The 23,570-nt window shown below is 44.7% G+C and overlaps 1 long non-coding RNA gene across 7 annotated transcripts; it reads left to right on the top strand.

The window, feature by feature from the left end:
• The first annotated feature begins 468 nt into the window (after positions 1–468).
• Positions 469–23,255, top strand: LOC104140128 (uncharacterized). Of its 7 annotated transcripts, none has more exons than XR_011143908.1 (6): positions 477–1,122; positions 2,749–2,820; positions 6,798–6,899; positions 20,358–20,446; positions 22,587–22,665; positions 22,939–23,255. It is a non-coding gene; the product is annotated as an uncharacterized lncRNA (long non-coding RNA). The 7 variants fall into 7 exon arrangements; XR_011143911.1 differs by having other exon boundaries at positions 503–1,122; positions 2,749–2,824; positions 22,600–22,665; XR_693220.2 differs by having other exon boundaries at positions 503–1,122; positions 2,749–2,824.
• The last annotated feature ends 315 nt before the right edge of the window (positions 23,256–23,570 follow it).

Here is a 23,570-nt window from a genome sequence, read left to right as displayed (position 1 = left end):
GGGGCTGCCGCTGGCCGGGAGCCACCGCCGTCCGAGCCGCCGCACACGCGAGCGCAGCGGGCAGGAGCGGAGGCCTCCGGCCTTTCCGCTCGGCGGCCCAAGGTCCGTTTGGCGAAATTACACCGCAGCTGTTCGTGACTCTAAGCCAAACTCCAGATCCGACCATTAGCGACAGGAAAGGCCGCGCGTCACCGCTGGCGGCGGCCCAGCTGCTCCCCGGGCCACTGCGCCGCCGCGCTGCCCAGGCCTGCCGCCCCCCGCCCCGCCCCGCCCCGCCCCGCCCCGCCCCGCCCCGCCCCGCCAGGGACGCCCCGCCTCCCTCCCCGCCCCGCCCCGCGACGCGTCACGTCACGTGGCTGCACGGCGGCCAAGGCCGAGCGGAAGCGCCTGCCCATATTTGGTATTTCCTTTGCGCCTTTTATGGCTCTTCCGAGACCCAAAAAAGGCGCTTCCTGCCTGCCCGGGGCCGCTGCGGGGGGGCCGCGCTTGGCCGAGCTCCCGCGCCCCGGGGCCGGGGCCTGCTCCACTCCGGCCGGGCCGCCGCCCCGCCCCGCCAGCCCCGGCGCCTCCAGAGGCTGCGGGAGCGCTGCGTGGCGGCAGCCTGCGCTGCCGCGGCTGGCGCGGTTTCCCGCAGAGGGACGAGCTGCTTCCTCTGCGCCCCTCGGACTAGGGGGTGCCGCTCCGCCCGGGCAGCCCCCAGGCGGCCGGTGTCCGGCCCGCCAGGCTTTTCCTCTGCAGAGCTGCTCCGCAGGCCGCTCTCCGCCTGGGAGGCGCGGGCAGCGCTTGCCTGGTGGCTGTGCGCTCTTCAGTTGCGCTGCTCGGCCTCAGGACACTTCTAGAAGGAAAACTGATTCTTCATTTCGCTTCAGACGAAAGGAGCTAAAAAGTCTGCCAACTTAAAGAACTCGGACTCTCTTAGGGTGTACCACGTGACCTGTCGCATTGCGCTCCGAGATATTCTGGAAATGCTACTAAAGGATCCATTTAAAACCCATGGAACACAAGTGTTAGTGCTGTTTCTGTTGTTACTGTGAATGGCTCCTGGTAAATAGGCCATGGGTGAAGAGACCATGCTTATCAAGAAGAACAGGCATCTCTAAGCAGAGACTTTGCTCCAAAGAGGTATGTGATCGTGGGCCAGCCTTTCTTCTGGGGTTTTCACTGATGCATGTTTGGACCGTGGAGGGCTGATTCTGTGGGCCTGAAGACGACCGCCAGTAACCCTGAGAAGCATAACTTTGCAGACTCAGAACTGGCTGCCAGGGACCCTCAGGAGATCGAGGGGGTCTCAGCTGCCTCCTGGCACCCCTTTACTGCTGCCGAGTTTGACTGAGGCTAGGTTGGTGCGGTTGGCTCATGAGGAATGTTTTTGGCCCCTGGTAAAGCAAACTGTTTACAAGGGCAGTAAGGCTGTATTTGTTAGCTTTTTTGTATGAGTGACTGTTTCTTTCAGCGTTTTTCTATTTGTGGCCTAGTACAGTCTTTGAGAATTAGTGTGGTGGTAATGAAGAGGGTTTAGGTGTGTGATCCTTGAGCTAAACCTCCAATGTGTCTAAATGTATGCATTTTCTGAAGGTAATCCTAGTAAGTGCTAACGACACCTAGAAGAAAGGTTGCATGCCTTGAAAGTGCTCTGAGACACTTGAATAAAATCTGATCTGTAGCTGAAGAACAACCTTTTCAGTGGTTATCTGTTCTGCTGTAGTGAAAACAATGTCTTTATGTTTAAAAGTTCAAGCCTGACTGGTAGCCTTTAGTGATTTATGGTCTTGACTTCATTTAATGAAGCTCTATTTTCTATGTAATGGAGGCTGATGTGTATACATAGTGTCTAGCACTCTGTGGGCTCCAGTTTCTGATCATTCTTTGGCACTGCTATAATGAAAAGGAAGGATGGTTACCGAGTAGTTTTCTGATCATGCACATTTAACTTCCTTAATTATAAAAGGCATTATTAAAATGTGCTTCTCAGACTCCCCCTTTCCCTCCCCCTCCCCCAGAATATATAGGTTTATCTTTTTGACTTGTAGGCTTTTCATACTACTCTTTCAATCTCTGCACACAACTTATTGATGCACAATAACACTACCAGTTGTTTTGTTAGCCAGATGCTCTCCCTAGGACTGACCTGAATAGTATGAGCTGATTTTTGTTCTGTTCTGGCTACTGTGATAGCTGGGTTCCCCTGTAACAAACTGCTGATTATTTAAAACAGAATTGCAAACATCAGAGTTGGAGGCATAGGGAGAGAAAAGCTTGGCTTGAGCTTTAAAAGGTGATAGATACTTTGAGCCTCTTGTGGAGATGCAACTGGAAAACTTGCAACTTAAGCAGACTGAACGTTATTTGACAGCGGCTATCCTTCAGTCTGGAAAGTTCGGCTGGGGATGGCTTTAGAACCCCTTGAAAACATGCTGCATCATCAATGATGAAAATAAGTCGATCCAAATTGCTGCACAGCTCTGGGTAGCCCTCAGGTGGTCTACTTGACTGTGCCTGGCTGCATGCTAAGTCACTGAACTTCCTAGTGTTCAGGCCTGTGGCACTGTACGGGCTGAGAGGGTGAACTGGAATTATACTTTCATGTTTGCTGGCTGCATGTATAGCCAGCAAAGTCTTGGTAGCCTCAGGGAATCCCTCAAAATAATTGTAAAGCTGAAATGGCAGTGAAAGAAACGTGACTAAATCCTGGAAAGCAAATGCACTGGACTGAATGAGTTTAACTTTAATTATTTCCACTTTTAACAGTTCTGGCTATGTTAGTCTTTGGAATACCTGCAAATACACAGGAACATATGGAAATGAAGAGACGAACCCTCAGTGAGTAAGTCTTGTTTAAAAATTTTCCTAGAACAGAGCATCAACAGTGCTCTTGGACAACAATCTAAGAGGCTTTTTCTTAATTAGTCTGAGAACTGGGCTGGAAAGATCTTTGTATATAGCTGGTAATCTGACATAAAGTTGAGGAATCTACCGCAGCAGCATTTTTATCTGAAGGTTCCGGTGATTAAAGGACTCAGTGGCGCTTCTTAACTTCTATTTACATAAATAAGTTTGAATATTATAAGATGCATTTAAATGCACTGGGAAGCAGCTATAATAGGCATTGAATTTAATGGCAGAAACAGTCCACACATCTCACATTTGCTGATCAATTGCCTTGAGGAGGTGTGACTTTTGTGGGCAAAACCAGGCTGCCAGTTGTAACTTTGGTTGTAGTATGCCAGGGCTTTCTAGAACCATAAAATGAACATACAATGGTCTTTTTTTTTAAGCATATCTACATTAAAGTACAGAAGTTCATACTTAGACAAATATTGTCAATGTTTGTTAAGAAAATTACCATACTAAATCAAAAGGAGTCCAGTTTGAAATGTTGTCAGAGGTGGTAGTGGATACTTGAGAAAGTATATGAACAGTATGAGTACGTAGTCCTGGAATGTTCTCCTAGTTTTCAGTGTCTGTGACCTGTGACTAATAATTACAATTAGCCAGAGCTGGTGTCTTTGCATATTTCATCTGTGACTGTCTGCATGATTTCTGAATCTATAGAAAGTTTTAGCATCCACAGGATTCAGCAGAAAAGTAAGTTTTGGCTTAACCAGTTAAACTGGTTAAATTAGCAGTTGTATTCTACTTCCTAATTTCATTTGATGCCTCTTAAGTCTTCTATTGGAGAAGACAGTGAACCATGCCATGTCTGTAACGCCTACAGAACTCCATCACTCTTTCCCCTTCTTCCCTTCTTTCTGGTTGAAGAAGCAGAGTCTATTTTGTACAGCAGGTGTTCTGCACCTTATCATCCTCTTCCGTACCTCGTGTAGTTCTGCTCTATGGTCTCTGAGAGATAAGAGGCCTCGACTACCTACCGTGTATTCAGGATAAAGGAGCAAGTTGGATTAATAGTGGTGTAATTATGTCCCCCCCCCCCCCCCCCCCAAATATTCTCTATTCTTTTCCAAGTACTTCCAAACATTCTATTTGGATTTTGATCAATGAACTGACTTTAAAACCCATTTTTATGTCAAGATCTCTTTTGGGTGGTAACAGGTTTCTCAGATACCATCATACAATGTGTCATTCAGATCATTATTCCCCCATCCCTGTGCCTGCATGTTTGTTACATACATTATCCACACTGAACTTCATCTGCAGCTTTATTGTCTATTCCCACAATATTGTTAGTCCCTGTAGCAACTTGACGGTGGCTTTTTTTAACTTCCTAGAACAAAATATTGTCAGAAATCTCTGTCACCTTGCTATTAGACTATCTTTTCCAAAACCACTGTAAATATGGTAAATTTCTCATGGCTAAGCAGAGATCTCTGCATGAGTCTGTAGGTGATTTCTCCTGACTGTGAAAGCTAACCACTTATCCCACTTCTGTCTTTTGACTAGTTGCTTTTCTGTGGCAGAACCTTTCGTCTTGTCCCATGCAGCATAGATTAAGAAACTTTGCTGAAAGTCTGTCCTGAACAGCTTCTGGAAATCCAAATACAGTATATCAACTGAATCTCTCATGTCCATGTTCTCACTGATTCTTCCAAATAATTCTAAAAGATTTGTCAGGCATGAATTCCCTTTACAAAAACTGTGCTGACTCTTTCTCTGCATTTACTATTTATTCATGCACCCACTAATTTTAACATTCAGAATAGCTTCTGTCAGTGTGCCTGGAATGAGTTAAGGATTTATATGCCTGAAGCTTTCGGAAACCTTTTTAAAAATTGGTGTTATGTATGCTACCTTCCAGTCCTCTGGTACTGCGGCAGAACACTGCAGCTATTACAGCTGCTATTTCATCTTTGAGTTGAGCATTGGGGGGGACGGGAGGGGGAAGAATACCATATGGTCTCATGACTGGTTGCTATTCATTTTGCTGGCTTAATCCTTTCTGTAATCTTTCCTACAGATGCTTCTGTTTGAAATATTCTGTGATGCAATTCCTGTAAAGTAAGCTTTTGGCACAGGATCTTTCCCAAGTTTGCCTGAAGTAAAATGCCTGCAAAAAAAATCCACTTCCAGTACCCTCATGGTTTGGCCGTCAGTTGGCCTTACAAACTCTTTGATAGTCTTCCAGTTCCTCACATGGCTGAGGAAATACTCATCAGTTCTCATGCTGTCTACAAATTGTTTTCCTTGAACTGTTTTTCTGGCCTGTGGTATTGTGCTTTAAAGTGACAGTTTGTGGCCACTTCTGTTTTCTGCCTCTGAGTGTAACTTCCACTTTTTGAGGGATATCTTAATTCCCCCTTATCAGAATAATTATTTTGGATCTTTTAGCTTTTCCTAATAGGTGATAATGTATGATTACATATGTCTTTAAATATTTTCCCTGCAACTTGAAAAATACGAAGATCTTTGTATCTTTATTTCTACAGTATGCACCACCCCAAACTATGCCCTTTTTCCACACTTGTTAGCTTTTCTGTAACGCTAGGTTACTCTCCTGTATCTCTTTCTTTTTGTAACTTGTAAATGTCAGCAGACTGATTGCATGTGGCTTATGATGAAAGCCATGCCTCCTCTATAGTTTCCTTCTATTTTAAATATTTCTGTAGTTCCTAGTGATTTAGAATCCTTCCTTGCACCATTTTTTTTTTTTTGTTAGCCGTGCATGGTCACTCAGCATCCCTGGTCCTCTATGTGGTAGTAGAAACATTTAAACAAAAAAAAAAACAAACCCCCCCCCCCCCCCCAAACCCTACCTGTCAGGGAGGCCTTTGCCTTCAATTTCATATTTAAATTTAAGCTTTGTTATCAAAAACTCTCCCCCTACTTTTTTCCCCTGTGTCCTTGGTATCCACACAAATGAAAAGTAATTTCTTCTCTAATATTTCCAAAAATTCTCCCCAAACTCCTCTGTTCTGCACCTGGCTGGCAAGTCATAATCCTAGGTAGTCATGTTGCTGATAATCACATTGCACATCACTATAGCTTACCTCTCTCTGCCTTATAACAGCATCCCTGCCCTCAAGTGGCATCTTCTTTCTAGGGAGTATCTGCCCCAGCATCATCAGGCTCTGTCATCAGGCTGATGCTTTCTTAGCACAGGACTTTCCTCTCTTTCATAGCACGAGGGTTGCCAGCTCTGCTTGTTGTTATTGAAGGTGTCATTGTTTGAACAGTCTCACTATGTTCCTTGGCCTCAAGATAACTTTTTTCCTGGGAACCCTGCTCTGCCTGTGCCCCTGGGGCTAGTAATTGAATTGCCCTTGGTGCAACAAATTGGGAACCCCTCTGCCAGGTACTGGTGATGGGGATGATGCTGAGAGTTGTCATAATCATTTATTTCCCCATTGCACAGTTGTCAGTCCTGCATTGAAGTCATTTAGATAACCAAACTATGATAACTGAAATTCTTCAGCACAGTTAAGGTTTTGGCCTTCTTCATTAGAGAAGGTGAACTGGTTTATATATAATTTCTAAACAGAAATCAGCTCTAGAAGAGAGAGGGCTGGTCGCAAAACTAGTTCTTCCCAAAGTAAGTGAAGTAAGCTAGAGATATTTAGAACCAAATGTCTCCTCCTCCTAGCTGCAGATTTTGCCATGTTGTTATAATCTTTCTTTATCTAATACAGAATGTTCTTTTGCTTAAACAGAATTTGGCAAGGGGTAAATGCATATAGATTCCATTAGAAATATCAAAACTCACACTATTCTTGCAAGTTGAGGTTTATAAGCTCTCTCTGAAAGAGACAAGCATTCAGAAGCAGGGAGCATGCGTCGTTTTTTTGAAGCAGGAATGCTAGGTGTAAAGAAATATCTTCCCCCCTCCCTTTTCTTCTCGTTCCTAGGGTGGACTCTCATAACTCTAAGCAGAGGAGAGGTTAAAGTCACCCTAATCCATGCCATCTGTTCATGCGCTTGAAAGTCTGGCTACTTGATTGCAATGACTGGTAAGCTGATGCTGCACGTCTTCCCGTTTTGCTGCGGCAGGACAAAGTGACAGGGATTGTGCGCCCTTCCTCTAGGAAGGTGGTAGTTTATGATGGCTTTTGTGGGCAGTCATAGTTGAGTGGTGTAGATGAAAGAATTATGCTCAGAACTGTTCCGCTGTGTAGGCTTTAGAGACTTCTGATAACTTCTAAACTTTAGGGAGAGCTGGTAGGGTCATTCTCTTGTTCCTGTAAAAGAGCTGTTCAGCTTTTTCAAAGATGCTGCTAGTAGGCTTCAGATACTAGTATCCCCGTGCTGCCACCTTATGTTTAGAAACAAAAACAACTTGACTGTTCTTGTTTGGAAATGCCTATGTTAATCACCCTTAAATTTCCTTGTAACAATGTCTAGTCTTGAGCATGAAAACAATCATGTCAAGCTCGAAGGAGACATTTAAAGTTGCACAAATTGAGTTCCTTCTATTTTAATTTGGAATCCGAGACTAAGGCTTTTGATCTATTTGAAGTCCTCCCTGAAATTGTAGGAATTAAAGTTGTTTTATGTTCTGGTTAAGGTGGGTATGCTTTTATAATTCCATGGATTCAGGAACTGAGATTTAAATTAATGTGTGGTTTTTTTTTTTTGGTGATGGGTAGTGATGTGTTTGATTAGCTATTAGAAGCTAATCAAATGTGCTGTGGCCAAGCAACACAGTGAGGGAGTCATGTGGACAGTTCTGCCCCCCTGGTTATTGCTACTTGCATTTGGGTTAAAACAACTCTCACAATAAAAGGCTTCTGGGAGCCTGGGAAGATGGCGCAACTTCCATAATGTGTTATTTGACATGAATGCAAATCACCAGTTAATTGGGAGAAGAGCCAAAGGCTTCAGCATTATAAGTAGTGTTTCCAGATTGTCCCCCTTCTGATACCTGTAGCTGTGGGCAGTGCTTATTCTATGACAGACAAGTGGGAATCTGTCAAAATGCTACCTCCATGTTTTAAAAAAAAAAAAAAAAGGCACGCCATTATGTGTGCTGTTTATGCCAGCCTTGGCGTCTAGATGGAGGGTGACTTCAGCTGTTGCAAGATGCTGCAGTGCTTCTATCAGTACTTTCCTTCACCTGTGGCATCTTAAGCATATGTCCCACCAGGCTGCTGACAGCACCTTTGCCAAGATATTCCTCTTTTGTTGCATTACAAGATTCCTCAGTGAAATGAAGAGTAGCTCATCTTTAAGTGTGGATACATCTTTTTTTGTGCTAGAATGCAGATCTTTGAAGCACAACATAAAGAACATGACTTAAATATAGAAGTTTATAACTTTTCTTTTTGGCACTGCTTTTCATGGTTCATTCCTGCTGGCAGTTGGCAACAGTCAGAAGGGAAGAGCGAAGAGTGCACTGTAAGGCACTGTGTAAACTTCACACTTCTATATCCTGCTTTTAAGGAGTATTAGTCAAGCTGCTTCCAATATTTGGAGAAGGCACAAAGAAACACTAAGCCCTCTCTGTGCACCAGATTGGGTAGGATAAAAAGTGCTCTTAATCCTCCTTCACCTGCATGTTTTGTGTGCATCACCTGGATGCATCTGTGAGTCAAAATTGCTCTATGCCTCTTGGAATACCTTGCCTTTTTATAGGTCTTTTCAACACCTGGAAGAAGTCCAGTGGGAAGAAAGTGGGATCAAAAAGGTTGTGTTCTGGCATCAGTGAATACTTGAGAACAGACCTGGGTGTATCTATGTATTTGGGAGCATAATGGAAAACTATTTAACTGCCGAATTCCCATACAATACCTGAGAGGTGAGAATGTGAGCCTTAGCTAGATTTCTAAATGCAGTTTAAAGGAGCCAACTCAAAAAGATAGAGTATGTGAATTAGATAACACTTCTTACGATTGCAGAAAGCATTTCTGCAATCATGGAAAAAAGTTTTAAATTACTCCAAACTTCAAACACTGTATAACCATGCCACCTCTGCTACACTTTCCTGAGTTGTCAGTAATTTTGCCAGATGGTTTAGGTGTCTGGTAATGAGAGCTTATCCTTAATGATGGAATCTCCTCTGGGGAAGAGGAGGACGATACATGAAGCTTATACATCACTTACTCTGTTATAAAGTGAAAATAGCGCTGCGCTCATTGTAGGATATGAATTTCATCCATACCACTTCAGAATTTACCTTGGATTTCTCTGGATTCCTTCTGCTAGATAATTTGAACACTTGCAATGAATAAGTTAATAACCAGGTCTGCATCAGGCAGAATATCTAGGTGGTGAACTATATAAGCCTGTGCTCACTAAACACAGACAGTGCTAAATAATTTTAAGTCAGGTTGATTTTGAAGAAAAACTGTGTTCAGAGTCTTGATTTTTATCTGAAAGCTATGAATTTTAATCATACTGGATGGAAAAAGAAGGGAATTGGTAACCTTCAGCTTCTTTTCCTTTTCTTGCACTGAGATCTAGTAGCCTATGCTTTAAGTGTGGTGTTTCTCATGCATTAGAGAACTTGAGGAATTCACAGAAGCTTTTTTCCATGTTGTGCTGCACATATAAATTAACCACAGTTTCAGATATAATTATAAAGTTTTGTTATCAGGTGGAAATTAATAAAAAGAACAGACTTTTTTTTGCATTAAATCAAATTTCAATTGGGAGTTATCGTCTATGAATATGAAAATAATGTATATTTGTGTGTATTAAAGTTTGAGTTATAGTAAAAAAATCTAGCAAAACTTTATTATACAGAATTTTGTTTGTTCTCTCCAAACCAGCCATGGTGCTTTAGAGCCATGTCACAAGATGTCCAAACCAAGGAGCTAATATTGCTCCCTGTGGTGTTACAACAGGTCATGCTGTAGTAGCAGCATAGCAAGATTAAAGAAAAAAACGAGTTTCAGGAAGCTGTTTTACTGCATGTTTCACAGATAGCAGTCTGTGAAGGGGCAACTCTTGAAGTGATAACAGCTCTGTGTAGAGCCCTGGTCTTTGCTTCGATGGTTTTGTAGTACTATGGTACATGGAAGCCCTAACTGTGACACAGAACCCTACTGCACAATGTATAGTATGGATGCATTGTTTACCAAAAAAGTTTTGGGAAAGACAAAACGATTCCTGTGTGGTGGGTGTGTGTGTTTGTGGGGTGTGTGTTTTTTAGAATCTAAAGAATTCAGGTGATGTGTGCCGTAAAGATGTTTTTGGTGTCGTTTGACACTTGACTGTTTGGTCTGCTGTCAGTTATAGAAAGTGCTTTAGGTGATAGCTTCTTAGTCCCCAAGCAGCACATTACAGATGGGAACTAATATAGCCAACCATACCTTACAGCCACCTCTTAATTTTAGTGTTTCTTCTTTGGACCAGTATGTGGTTCTAGAAGGGGAGCCAGAAGTAGAACAGCTGTCTGGAGCATACTGAGAATTTACTATGGCTACTAATGCTCTGTTCCAGGCTGTGATCCTGATCCAGAGAGGAAAATTGGAGTAGGATGGGATGGCAGATGAAGGGGGATTGGCACTTCATGAAGTTCAATTTTTGAGGGGGGAGAGGACAGGGAGGTAAGTGAGAATAGGGTGGGGTGCTCAAACTGCTGTCCTGTCATCAGGCTGATGCTTTCTTACCCGAAAAGAAAGAGTTGTCAGGCTGTCCCGACAAATACAGCAGGATTTGGAATGTCCTGATTTGTGCATTAAAAAAATAATCCTTTCACGTGCTCCCATAGAAGTCCAGAGAACACTGAGGTATAAGCTTCTAATGCTGACACCATTTGCATGATGAGAAGGCTTTTTGTTGCAAGTGCCCTGTTGGGATGGCTGTCACTTTTGTTTGATTGTTGCATACAGTATCTGTAGGAAACTATTTCCTTATTAGAAACCAATGCTCTTCCTGATGTGCTCTACTTCAGCAGTCCTTTTTGTACAGCAGGGCATTTTTGAAGGTGCTTTGCATGTGTATTTTTTTTGACCAAGTAGCTCAGGGAAGATGGTCATGTTTTCTAAGCAGAGCAAAAGATTTGACTGTGCTTAACAGGGCAGAGACCAATGTAGGGATCAATGGCACAGAGAGGGGGTGCAGATTGGTAAGCTTGACTGTTGGCCAAAATGAGAACACAAGGAGTATGCAGAGGTGTGTGCTGGAGGTGGGTCTTGATGATGGAATAACGTTGGGTGGACCAGTAGGGCATTGGGGTGGGAGTGAGATCTGTGTGCAGCTAATGATTAGGAATATGGACAGATATGGTGGGCCAGAGAGACCGGGACCTTGGGGCTTGTGCTGAACTGGTGACGTAGCTTTGGATCCATAGGTGGATTGTGCTGTGGATCCAAGTTTGATACTACTGAAGAACCGCTGTGCTGCAGTGTGACTTGGCCAATTCAAGGACGGTGGCTGTCAGATGAGATTGGAGTGGGAAGGCTAAGTGGTGGCAGAAGTGTGCAGCATGGCTGACATTGTGGGGTATAGTGTGTGTGTGGGGTCACTGGAGGGGTTGGACAGTTGGGGGATATAAGTCCTCCTGTAGGAGGAGACAGGGCAGGTAGACTGGCATATAGGGAGGGGAATGTATGTGGATTGGGGGGTGTGTGTGGATATAATGGAATGCTTAGTCCTTAAACAGTGAGATTTTTAGTGTACTCTCATCATTCTTCTAATGCTATAAACTTTCATAGCTTCTACCAGCCTCCCTACTCTTAGGCCTTAGCCTGAATCCCCATAAACTCCCTGTTCAGTGACAGGGGCAGCTCAGGGTTGACAGGTGGTTTCAGAGAATGCGTACCTGATGTGAGATGTTTCTGGTTTTACTGTCCCTCTCTAGCCCTTTCTCTCTCCCCACCCTATCCCCACTGATGTTGCCTTGTCTTTCCTTGTCCTCTTGTCATAAGCAGTCAGCCTATTTATTGCATGGGCACCTCCTCGCATAAACTAGCCTGGTATCCATATCCTTAAATCACATATTACTTTCATAAGGCAAAGAATATGGAAGAGCAAGAGTAAAAACATAAACCAACTAACTGGAAAACCTTTTAACATTAAAAAACAAAACAAGACAAACTGTAGCTGTGCCCACACAGGCTGTTTCTTTTTGTCTGGCATATGGGTGTGCAGGCAGTTGATAGGTTTAAAGGCCTTGCAGAAATCCTACAATCCTTTCTCAGTGCAGAATGTAAGCTTTGCCCGTGCAGTCATGGCAAATTTATACCTACTATAGTTGGAATTGTTCAGTGATGCCCAAGGAGGAAACCTCTAAGTCTCATTACAAACTTACTGCTTCTTTATTGACAATATATTGTTGCTGCAGAACAGCATTAGGTACGTTTCACCCCCATCACTAGGAGGCTCGCAGCAGGGTAGTGTGCATCACACTGAGTCCTGATATTTCTATACAAGCTAAATATAAGCAAGTTTACAACTTGTATCTTTTACGTTATTACTACTTGACCATAGGAAAACAGTGGTTCTTCCCCCCCCCCCCCAAAAAAAAAAAAAAAAAGGTAGCATCAAGTACTATAATTTTAAGCCCGAATTTCACATGATGATCCTTCCAGGCTGCCACCCCTCAATTCAGCAAGGACTGGTTTGGCCAGCAACTAGTCTTTGTGCCTGTGAGTGCACTGCTGTAGTTCAGTTTCAGCTCTTGGCTGCCTGCCAATGTACCCCACTGTGGCTCAAGGAGGGAACAGCCATCTGAACTGTGAGACTGGATCTTTGGATTATACTATCCTTCTGACCAAAGGAGTTAAATTGGTCTGGAGACTTAACATACATGGAAGAAACGTGGACAGTAAATACAGAAGTGTCTGAAAGCACATATTACTGTGCAGTGCCTCAGTTGATTTGGTGATGAATGGGACTCCAGGCTAGAGGAAAGAGAGGAAGGATGATATCAGGGGTGAGGAGGGAAGGAAGGCCCTCCTTTTAGCCCACCTTGGAGGAGTTTGTCACAGCTGAGGACATTCTGACCAGAGCAACGAGGAGTGAATTTTAAGTGCCACTGGGTGCAGTCTAAGCATGAGTTCTGGTACAGCAAGGCTTGTGCTGCCATACCACAGCAAGGTATCTGCATGCTGTTTGTGTACCTGTGCTGGCCATTGTCATGACACTCAAGTCATTTGAGCCAATATACAGAGTACTGTACAGTAAACATTTTTTTTCAGTATCAGAGACTTTAGAAATGTAAGAGAATGGAACCAAGTGCAACCCCAGGCAGAAGAATGCAGCAAACATGTCAGTGGTAAAGGCTTAGATATAAGGCCTTGGCACTGCAGTCATGTTACTTTTGTAGTCTAATTCAAACAACTGTAGACTAGTACAGCCAGTTCTTATGGCAAACATGTTTGCAAGATCAGGGATTGTCACTGTCTCTGTTAAAATGAATTCTGAAGTGACATTTTCTACTTTGAAGTGACAGTGTTTCAGTGCTGGCAGACAAAGGATATTTTAATTCTACACTCTAGATTTGGAGGGAAGGGATGGTCATATGTGGAGCTAGATTTTGAATGACAGAAGGATCAAAGCAGACTTTTTATGAGAAAGTTTGTCAAAACTATTCAAGTTTGCCACCAAAAGGAGATGTCCATGGAAAGAACCACACTGAGGCTGTCCATGGCGTACTACTGAGTACTGATACAGCAAATGCTCCATTCTGTTAGTTTAAATTTCACTAATTCTTAATGCGTTCTGGAATCTGAGATAGATACTAAAATTCCCTGCTACTGAGCCAGGCTGAGAAGATGATCTTTGTTTGGGGGTTGCAGATGGTGGAAGAGTGATGCTTTCTATATCTCTAATCTGTTGCCCATACAGAGCTCCCAGGATGTTCAGAACTGGGTGCATTTCCTTGAGGCTCTATGAGCAGTTGTTCAGAAGCAAATTTTTCCTTTCCTTATAGTTTGAGACCTTGACTTTTTGAGCCATTTACACTTTTCATAGAATACTCAAGAACTTATAACTGTCCACATGCTCCATGGGCATGTCTTGCTACCCTCCTGCACAGGCAGAGATGATGTGGCAGTGGTGAATACTCACAGCTGCCCTTCAAGGAATTAAAGGAATGGCAAACCCACCACCTACAGTTTTTAAAGGCGAGGAGAGGAGGGCATGAGAGAGAGTACATGGGAACAGCACTAAGGGAATGATCTGAACTCACTAGGAAAGGGAGGATAAACAAGATCTGAGCCCCCTTACTGGGACAGCTAGTCTCCCAAAACTATCTCCCACCAAAGAGCTTTGTGTTCCTTCTCAAGGAACTGAGATTAGTTGTGTGGCATCCTGTAGAACAACTTCCCTTCTGACTATGTCCTCCAGCCTTTGCTCAGAAACGTACACAAAACTTGCAGAGAACATTCCGGAGCAGTAACACAGCTGTGCTATTCCCTAATCTCAGACACTTGAATTTCAGGGTGAAAGAAAGTTTTACAAAACTGTCTTAAAAACCCTGTATGCTTGCTGCTGAAGGAGTGGGCCGGCCATCAATGAAAACATAAAGCCTACCACTTGCAGGCCTTTGAGAAGGATGTGCACTGACTTCAGACAATTCAGCAGTTCTTCAGATACTGAAGCTAGACTTGCCAGGGAATGCTGTGGCTCCATTAAAAACCTAGGGCACTGCTGAAGAGCGTGCAGCCTTTTAAACTGCGTTCAGACTGTCCATAGCTCTCTGAGCTGTGCTAACCATGGACAGAAGTGAAGTAAGGGGTGCAGCTTCCCTGCCTGCAGCATGGGAGCGATGAAAAACAGGCCACAAAACTTAGGAAGTAGGCTTGAAATGTCTGACTGAGTCACCAGGGTAGATGTGTTGTCCCTGCACTCAAGCAGATGTCACACATGGGACTTGGATCACCTCCCTCTGTGGAGTTAAGGGTGAATATGGGAGCCCCTGTGGTGCTTGCCATTGCCTTCCTGTGAGTATAGAATACAGCATAACAATTTAGTGAACTAAGAGGCTTTCCCTTGCCTGCTGTGCAGAAGGATGGGCCACAGCTTTCCCTGGGAATATCAGATGATACAGAAAACTTGGAGAGAAACCCTCAATATTGATATACACAACAACGAGGGTGTATGACTAGTCATTCCATTATAGCAATGGACACATCATGAAGAAATGCCCTGACCTCATGACTTACTCCTACATCTGGGCTTGTTAGCCTGTGCAGTTGACAATGAACCTAGAGTTCCTGTGCTAATGTGGTACTTGAGTCAGTCCTCTTACTAGTCCATGCTGACTCCTTGTCGCTTTATTCTACATAGGTTGTAAAGGGAGGTCTCCTAAGGAGGTAACTATATGAGAGAGGAGATGAGTAAGAAATGCTGGGATTCAGCTCTTACGCGCATCTTCTCCTGCTCCCTTTTTCTTTGTCCCTTGCCTTAAGGGGACTTTGGGAATAGGTCCACATGCGGTGAAAATATGGAAAAGCAGGTTTTGCGTTAAAAATGTCAAAACTAATTCCTCCTGTCTTTCCTTCAGTTCCATTATGATTTTATTTTGAAGTCAGTCCCCCTCTTTCTCTGTTCCACAAAACACCTGGCTGGTGTCACAGATCTGTCTTAGGCTAGTTGCAGGGGCTGAGCCTGATGTAGATTGAGGCATGCAGTGCTGCTAAAAGCATGCAAATTGCTAGCCTTTGATACTTTCTGCAACAAGGCATCTAGCTGTTTCTGTTAATATAGCCTTGTTATTGTGGAGGCCCTGGAATTGCAGGCAGGATTCAAGATGCAGGTGTCCCTTTAAAGAGAGTAACATAACTGCACTCTGATTTTTATTTTTGCTTTTTCTTCCCTTCTGCCTGCTGTAATTCCTAGTATTCAATGACTCATTCAATGACAGATTTTTGATGCCTCTGTAGCTGTCTTTTGTATAAAAGAATCGATTATAACCCCTTGGGTCTTCATGTCAAATAGTAGTGAGCTTGCAGCCTGTCGCGATGCGTAGTGTTCATATAAATCACGTGCCCCCAGGGCTAGATAGGCAACCTGTGACCCATTTTTTTTCTTCCCTCTTCTGATATTCTCAAATATTCAGAAACCCATTCCTGCATAAATTTTAAAGACAAAAGTACATTCTCAACAAAGATCACAGATTCTATTTTTCATGAAAGGCATAACTGTTTTTGTAAGGACATCAAGCCTTCATCAAAAATGTCAGATGAAGAATAAGCTAGGTCTATGATTTCAGTAATTATTCTCAAACAGTGCAGTTGACTTAAATATGATATATAGACCCCAGAAACAGACATTTGTTAACAGTTGGCTGTGTCCTGAGTTACTAATGAAGTAATGCCATTTCCTGGTACTATCTGTATCTCACCTTGTACGTCTTTGTGCTAAGTCTAATAGTGCAGTGCTGAAGCTCATGCTAGGCTGTTTTTCTACCCTTTCTTTTAAATCCTTTCAATATGGTAATATGCTAATGTGACCCTCCCCCCCCCCCATTGTAAGCAACCATGCTTTCTTCTCCTAGCTATGTTGTATTACTATCAATTGCAGCATTCTAAATTTTGTTCAACTTATTACCCAGAAGCCCAGTTTGATTAACAATTATATATTAACTATTCCTATAGAAACAACTTGCTTTTTTTTCTGCAAGCGTAACAGGTCTGATTTTGTAGCTCCTCTTAAATCATTTGGAAAGGTGAAGAATATTTTGGACTTGAGAGCAGATTCCAGCAGGACTGCATTGCTAGTTGTCTTTGGGACAGTGGTGCTGTCTAAACTTCTAAAAAAGTTATCAGTTATTTTTAGTTCACTTATGCTAGAGCATTAGTATGGCATGTATTGCTATCTTTTTATTGAATACCATGTGGGAGTAGGGTAAGTGCATTACAGACCTGCAAGCTTGAAAAGAAAACTCAAAAGACCTATTTTCTATATCATTTTCGAATTGACTTATCATATAACCATGCTTTGATTTGCTAATAATTAGGCCCTCTATTAGCCTTATGAGGGCAGAGAGGGGTTTGCAGCTATATTATGATCAGACTACTCAACCTGTGTTAACTTGAATTAGTTAAAGCAGGATGGATGAGAGGGAGGGAGGGGTTGTACCCCAAGAGGGAACACAGAGAGCTCTAAGGCTCCCCCAGCTGGGAAGTGGGAACCACAAACTTGAGTGGGGACACAAACACACCTGGGCACCCTAGGGCCACCCCTACCCTGGGGCACAAACTAGGTACCCAGCCAAGTCCCCCCATAAGCCCTGCTCACCCTGATCCTGTACATGGCATTGGCACCCGTGCTGCATGCCGGGCTCAGGGAGTTTTGGAGACTGCTGTGCCATCCTGGTGCCCCCCTCTACATCTAGGACAGAGCGTCCTTACGAGGTCCCCTCCACCTGCAGGGTCCCCCAGGGCGCCGCCTCCAACGCTGACAGCCACGCGCAGCAGCCGTGGTACCGACACCTGTGGGTGCGCAGCGCCCCTCTGGGACGGGGCCCCACCCCGCCCCCCCCCAAGGGCCTTGCCCCAACACCATCAACATCCCCTGCAGCCTCCCGGCCCTAAAGCCGTCCGTGAGCTCCCGGCCCCCTGCCCCGGGGCCGGCACCTGCGGGCACAGACCGCAGGGCTGGAGCCCCCTGGAGGCCGAGAGAGGCCGCGGCACGCAGGCTGGCCGGAGCCTACGGAAGCCCTAAGGCCGCTTCTGACCGCACTGGCGAGTCGCTGAGCGGGTCCGCGCGGGCCAATGGGAAGTTCGCTCGTCTCCCTCGCCTCAATTTTCGGTCTGGCTCAGCCAATCAGGCTGCGGCCTCACTGCGCGCGCGCTGGGCGGCGGAGGGGCGCGGCGCCGGGGTTGGCGGTCTCCCTGGAGCGGGAGGGGACCGTCACGTCACCACCGCATCCCGTTGCCGGGGCGACGGGGGCGGGGGGCGGGCTGGGAACCGAGCGGGGACCCCGGCGTCCGGGGCCGCGCCGAGACCAGGAGCTGCAGTAAGGGCCGGGCGCTCGGGTCCCTGCTTCCCCCCTGCCGGCCCCCCCCCGCATCCCCGCACCTCCATTCCTGCCTGCCTCTCCCTTTGTTCCTGCCCCCATCTAGCTATCGTGATCGTCTTCATCCCTACCGCCTTCTCTCCGTCCCTTCCTCGTCCTTCTTTCAGTGTTTCCCCCCTTCCATCTCTGCTTGCTCCAGTCAGCCTCTCCATCTGCCTTTCTTTCTCCCTCCCTCTGACTGCTTCTCCATCCTTCTCTTTCTCTCCCCCTCACTCTCTCTGGCTACTTGTCCTTCTTTTCTTCTCTCCACCCCTCTGTCCACCTCTCAATTCTTCTTTTCCAGTCTTCCTTTCCCTATTCCTCTCTCCAGCTCTCTGCTCCTCTGTCAGACTCTACATTCTTCTTTTCCTTTATTCCACTCTCTATTCCTCTGTCAGGCTCCCATCCCTCTCATCATCTCTGCATCCCTCTATCCTGCTCTCTATCCTTCTCTCCCTCTCCTTGCCACTGCGTCTGGCCCCCTATTGTTTTGTCCAGCTCCCTGTCCCTCTCTCTGCCTCTACATCCCTTTCCCACTGCCTCTTTTGCTCTGCATCCCTTTGTCTGCCCCTGTAACTCTGTGTGACTTCCTATCCTTCTCTCTCTTTCAAACTGCCTCTCTGTTTGCCTCTCTATTTCTCTTTTCATTCTTTCCTACTCTGTCCGTCTCCCCATCCCTCTTCTCCTTGTTCCATCCCTCTACATGTCCCTCTACATCCTCCTTCTTCTCCCTGTCCCTCATTCCACCTATGTGGTTCTCCATTCCTCTCTTTCTCTTTCCATCCCCCATTCCAGATGGCTGTACCTTTTCTCTTCACTCCATCCTTCTGTCCTGCTTTCCATCCCTCTCTTCCTCTCTCTCCAGCACCCTGTCCTTCCGTTTGCGCTCTCCGTCTCTTTGCCCTCTCTCATGCCATCCCTCTCTCATGCCATCCCTCTCTCATGCCATCCCTCTCTCATGCCATCCCTCTCTCATGCCATCCCTCTCTCATGCCATCCCTCTCTCATGCCATCCCTCTGTCTCTTTTTATCCCCCTTTCAGTCTTCTGCTCCTCATCCCTTTATTCTGCTTCCCATCCCTCTGGCTCTCCATCCTTCTCTTTCTCTCCCTATCACTCTGTATGGTCTCCCTTTACTCTGTCCCACTCCTCATCTGTCTGTCTCTACATCCCCCTTTTCCTCTCTTTCAACCCCCATTCCTTTGTCTGGCCCCTATCACTTTCTCCAGCTCTTTGTCTCTCTTCTTATCTTGCCATGCCTCTGTCTGCCTTGCCATCCCTCTCTTTCCCATTCTATCCCTCTTTTCCTCTCTTTCCTTCTCCGTCCCTCTGTCTGTCTCCCCATCCCTCTTTTCTCTGCTCCATCCCTCTGTCTGACTCCCCTTCCCTCTTTTCCTCTCTATTCCTCTGACCACCTCTACATCCCTGTTTTCCTCTCTTCTGCTCCCCCTCCCTATGTCTAGCCCTCCCATCTGGCTGTCTAGCTGTCCATCAGTCTGGTCCTCGATCCAGCTTCTTCTCATTGTGTCCTTGTGACTGGCTCCCTGTCCCTCTGTCTGGGTCTCCATTCTTCTTTTTCCATTCCCTCATCCAGCTTTCTGTTGCTGTCATCCTCTCCCCTTCCTCTCTCTATCCGGCCTCCCCATCCCTCTCTCAGGCTCTTCATCCCTCTTTTCCTCTCTTCCACTGCCTGTCTCACTATCTGGCTCTCCATCCTTCTCTTTTACTCCATGTTGTGCTATCTGGCCCACAGTGCCTTTATCTGGCTCCCTGGCCCTCTCTTTATCTCTCCATCCTTCTCTTTCCTTTTCATTCCTGTCTTCTGTCCTCCCCCTCCCCCAGTCCCTCTCTTTAGGCCCCCATTTCCCTCTTGCCTTTAGGGCTGAGGTTCTTTCCTAAAGCAGCCAGTATGTGCACCCTCACTTTTGCGGACATAGATGACGTAGAGGGTGCAGGGAGGTGAGCTGGCCCTTGAGCAGGATTTTGGCGTGAATTCCCCAGGGGATAGCCACCGTGTAGCATGTGTGCGGAGGGTGTTGGTAAGTCACAAGAGGATAACAAGGGGCTGTCAGTTTTAGAGCTAACTATTTCTTTGCCTTTACTGAAGAAAATCAATTTACAGACTGGCTTTCACATTTAGAGACAAACCTTTCTTCAGGTCCTGTGAGGTTTTTCACAACGTGCCTGCAGTCACACACAGTCAGTCAGTCAGACGTGTTAGAATGATTGTTGGCACAGAATGAAGAAAAGGTGTTATGTTATGTGAAAGGGAGTGAGGAGTGGCTGTCCATTTCTATCATTTTTAAATTGAATAAGCCTATAGCCCCAGAGGTAATTGGATACCTTGTTTCCTGTGGCACTAATAGGAAATAATACCTAAATATCTCTGTGACCATGTGAAAAGGTCTGTGGCTTCTGTGCAAATCCATTTCACTTGCAGCAGTTTGTCTTAATCTTGCAATGCATTTGGCACTTCAAGGCAGTGCATAATTTCTACCTTTTAAATTTCATCTATAATACAGTTGCAGAAGTTGCTGGGGAGGCCATACCAGTGGGATGTGGAAAAGATAGCTTTGACTACGTTGGAAGCGCCGAGAGCCAGAGGTTCCGAGTGAGTAATGGCCTGACAAAAGTTTGTTACCTAGCCCCACTGTCATAGCTTTTTAAGAACAGTCATACTTGAGATCAAGCATATATTCCTTCCTTGAACATTATTGTGAAAAGCGTATGTTACTGATGTTTTAAAATAAGTCTGTGACACTTGGGGTAGCATGTATAATGAAGACTAAATGCTGTAATACCTCATTTTTATTCTCTTCTAGAACGCATTTAGAGCAGATTAAAACATTGATTGTACTGGTTTGCTTATTGAATGGAATATGATACTGAACAACCTTAGTGAAGGTGAAGGGCATACAGTGGTCAGATCCTCTGGAGAAAGCATCTTGTGATTTGCTGTAGGGTTTAGTACAGGTTTTACCAGACAATAGTGTCTCTTTAAGTCCTGGGGAGCAGACAGTTATTATGACTTGAAGGCAAAATATTTTGTTGTCTTAAAGTTCTTGCAGCTTGGTTGCAAGAAGGTGGCTAACAATCAAAAGTAATGACGATTCTGAGAAAATTTAAAAGACAGTATTTGGCTTTTTTAAAAGGCTGTATACTTTCATTCCTAATACCTGTAGTATTCAAGCCAGGTAAATGGTATATGGGAGATCAAGTGAGTAGTCTTTTTCACAGAGTAATAGCCTACAAGCTGTGATCGTTGCTCAAGAACTCCAGATGTTTTACAAACGGAACACGCGTCCTTAGCTTATTGCCTGCAGGACTGCAAAAGATGATCAGAACACGTATTTTTCATGCTTTAGTGTGGTAGGCATACTCTGTGCAAATATCCCTTACTTGTTTAATCTTAAAAACTGGGCAGACTGTCAAGGAAATAGTGCAGCTTTTCTGGCTATTTACTTTGTGTAACAGTTATAAAGACAAGATGTTCAAAGTCCTAAAGGATTAAGACCATTGCCTATTCAGTGGTTGCAAATTGTCTCATTAAGAAGTATGTGTTACCTTTTTTATGCAGCCTTTGGGTAATTTTGTAAAGCATTTTGGATTGTTCAAATGAAAGTTTTGCCAGTTCAAGCTTTTAGCGTAAGTGGTTTGAGTATACTATGTACAGCATCTGTGTGTAGCACAAGGCACTTAAAAATAGTGAAAGATCAGATTAGGCAATGGCAGTGAATTAGTACTGGCATTGCACAGTTAACTTGAGAACTGAACTTATTCACATAGTTCTGAAGTTTATGAAACCAGTTTGACCTGTATATAAATTATATAAATTTATGTAAATTATATAAATTGTATATAAATTGAAACAATTTTATTAGAATGATATGATTATTCTTATAGCACTTAAAGCCCAGTCTTAGTATGTTTCTTTTTTGTATGTTTCAGAGTATGTCTCATAGTATCTTTCTTAGTATGTTTCTTTTCTTTGCAAATATATGTTTTAAAAATGGGGGAGGACGATGGAAAGAAGAGGGGAAAGCACCTAAAACCAGTCCCCACTGACCCTTGCAAACAAGTAGATGGACGTATTGGCAGATTGTAGTACTGATTACACAAAACAATATATTATGACTCCCCGCTAGCTGCCAAATGTATGGAGTAGTGCTTTTCAAAACATTTTAATGCAGCCAAAAAGAGTGCCTGTGTGCTGAGTTTCACAGCTAAGCACACCTTTCCTTTTTTCCCATGCTTAAAACCATTTAATTGGGACACCAAAGAGTTCCCTGAGAGAAATAAAGAGCAAAAATGTCTCCAATTTTGAGGGCTGAAGTTGCACCTTGGCACACAGTTATAGAATGCAAAGTCATTATCTTCACAGCTGTTACTGAAATACTACCTTTTCTGTGCAAATATAAAGTGAATATGCCACAGAAGCTGGGCATAGCTAATGAGTTTCTAGCACGGATTTTGGACTAGATGTTTGAGAGAACTGGAGCACACAGGAAAAGGAGTCGTCTTGAAAATTTTTTACATCGTGAAATGGGATAGTAAAACTATTCCCTGCATTTGTGTTGGTGGTTATTGAAAATGCTCAGTATTGGAGATCCTAAAATATGCTGGGGCAGTTGCTTCCATGGCAACATCATTAAACAGTTGAGGGCCATTTTGCCTCCAAGTGGAAAGGTGGAAACAGCGGGACTTTACAAAATTATTCTTCTGTTTTTTGAATGAAACTAATATTAATTTAGCTTCCTTGCCAAGGGAGAAGAGAGGGAAATCGCCTGGCACTGTTTCAGCCTATTCGATGTGCTGCTGGGCATCATTCAGGTTTGTGAACTGAATGTGAGGCGGTCACGGGTTCTGTCTGTCTCAGGGGCTGCTATTTCCAGTTGTCATTTGTGCTCTTTGAAAAAACTTTCCATCTTTTTATGTGGATATTTGTCTTAACTGTCTTACTGTGATAACTGAGTGTAAAACAAAGTTTGTGTTGTCATTGCGCATGATCTCCCTCATCTGGTGCTTGTTAGTATACATATGCTCTTCCCAGGAATGACCTTGCCTCCTCTTCTTCTTCTTCTTCTTTTTTTTTTTTTTTTTAAGTAAAGGAAACACCTTTCTGATCTGATATCGAAGAGTATGGTGGATGTGCTTCTAATGACAATCTAGTGGTGGGGGAAGCAGCCGAGAGAAGTCGGTAGCCCAGTTTTCCAGTCATGCCAAGACAGGAAGAGGAGGACTAGCTACCGAGATTCCCTTGAGAGTGGAGAAAGAGGAAGAGAATCCTGATGGGAGAATCCTGATGGGAGGATTAGCCCAACCCCAAGATCACTATATGGGTATTGTAATTGGGGAAACAGAAAGCTGACAGAAGATTAAAGCTTTGTGTGAAATAAAGGGTCTTTCTGATCCGTCCTGAGTAGGAGGGTTGCATTTCCTATGGCAGCATATCCATAACTTTTCTGGTAGCAGCAGACTGGAAGGGGAGCTACTGGAAAGGAGTCAGGAGCAGAGCTGGAACAAGGGAATGACACTGCTTTCCCTAACCAGACGGCAGCGGCTGTAAGCATGCTTGCCATAAAACGATGAGGACGAGGCCCACCCCGGCTGGGGCCCTTGCCCTGGGCCCTGCCTGCGGGCACCCAGTGCGCCCCGCCGCCTGAGGCCTGCTCCGCCTGCTTGCCGGGGCGCCCCGGCCGCCTCCACCACCACTTGGCGCTGCTGTGCCCCGGCGC

The sequence above is a fragment of the Struthio camelus genome, chromosome 13 (genome assembly GCF_040807025.1).
Source record: "Struthio camelus isolate bStrCam1 chromosome 13, bStrCam1.hap1, whole genome shotgun sequence".
NCBI classification, from domain to species: domain Eukaryota; kingdom Metazoa; phylum Chordata; class Aves; order Struthioniformes; family Struthionidae; genus Struthio; species Struthio camelus.
The sequence above is the reverse complement of the archived record's forward strand: the minus strand, read 5'-3'. Positions and strand labels throughout refer to the sequence as shown.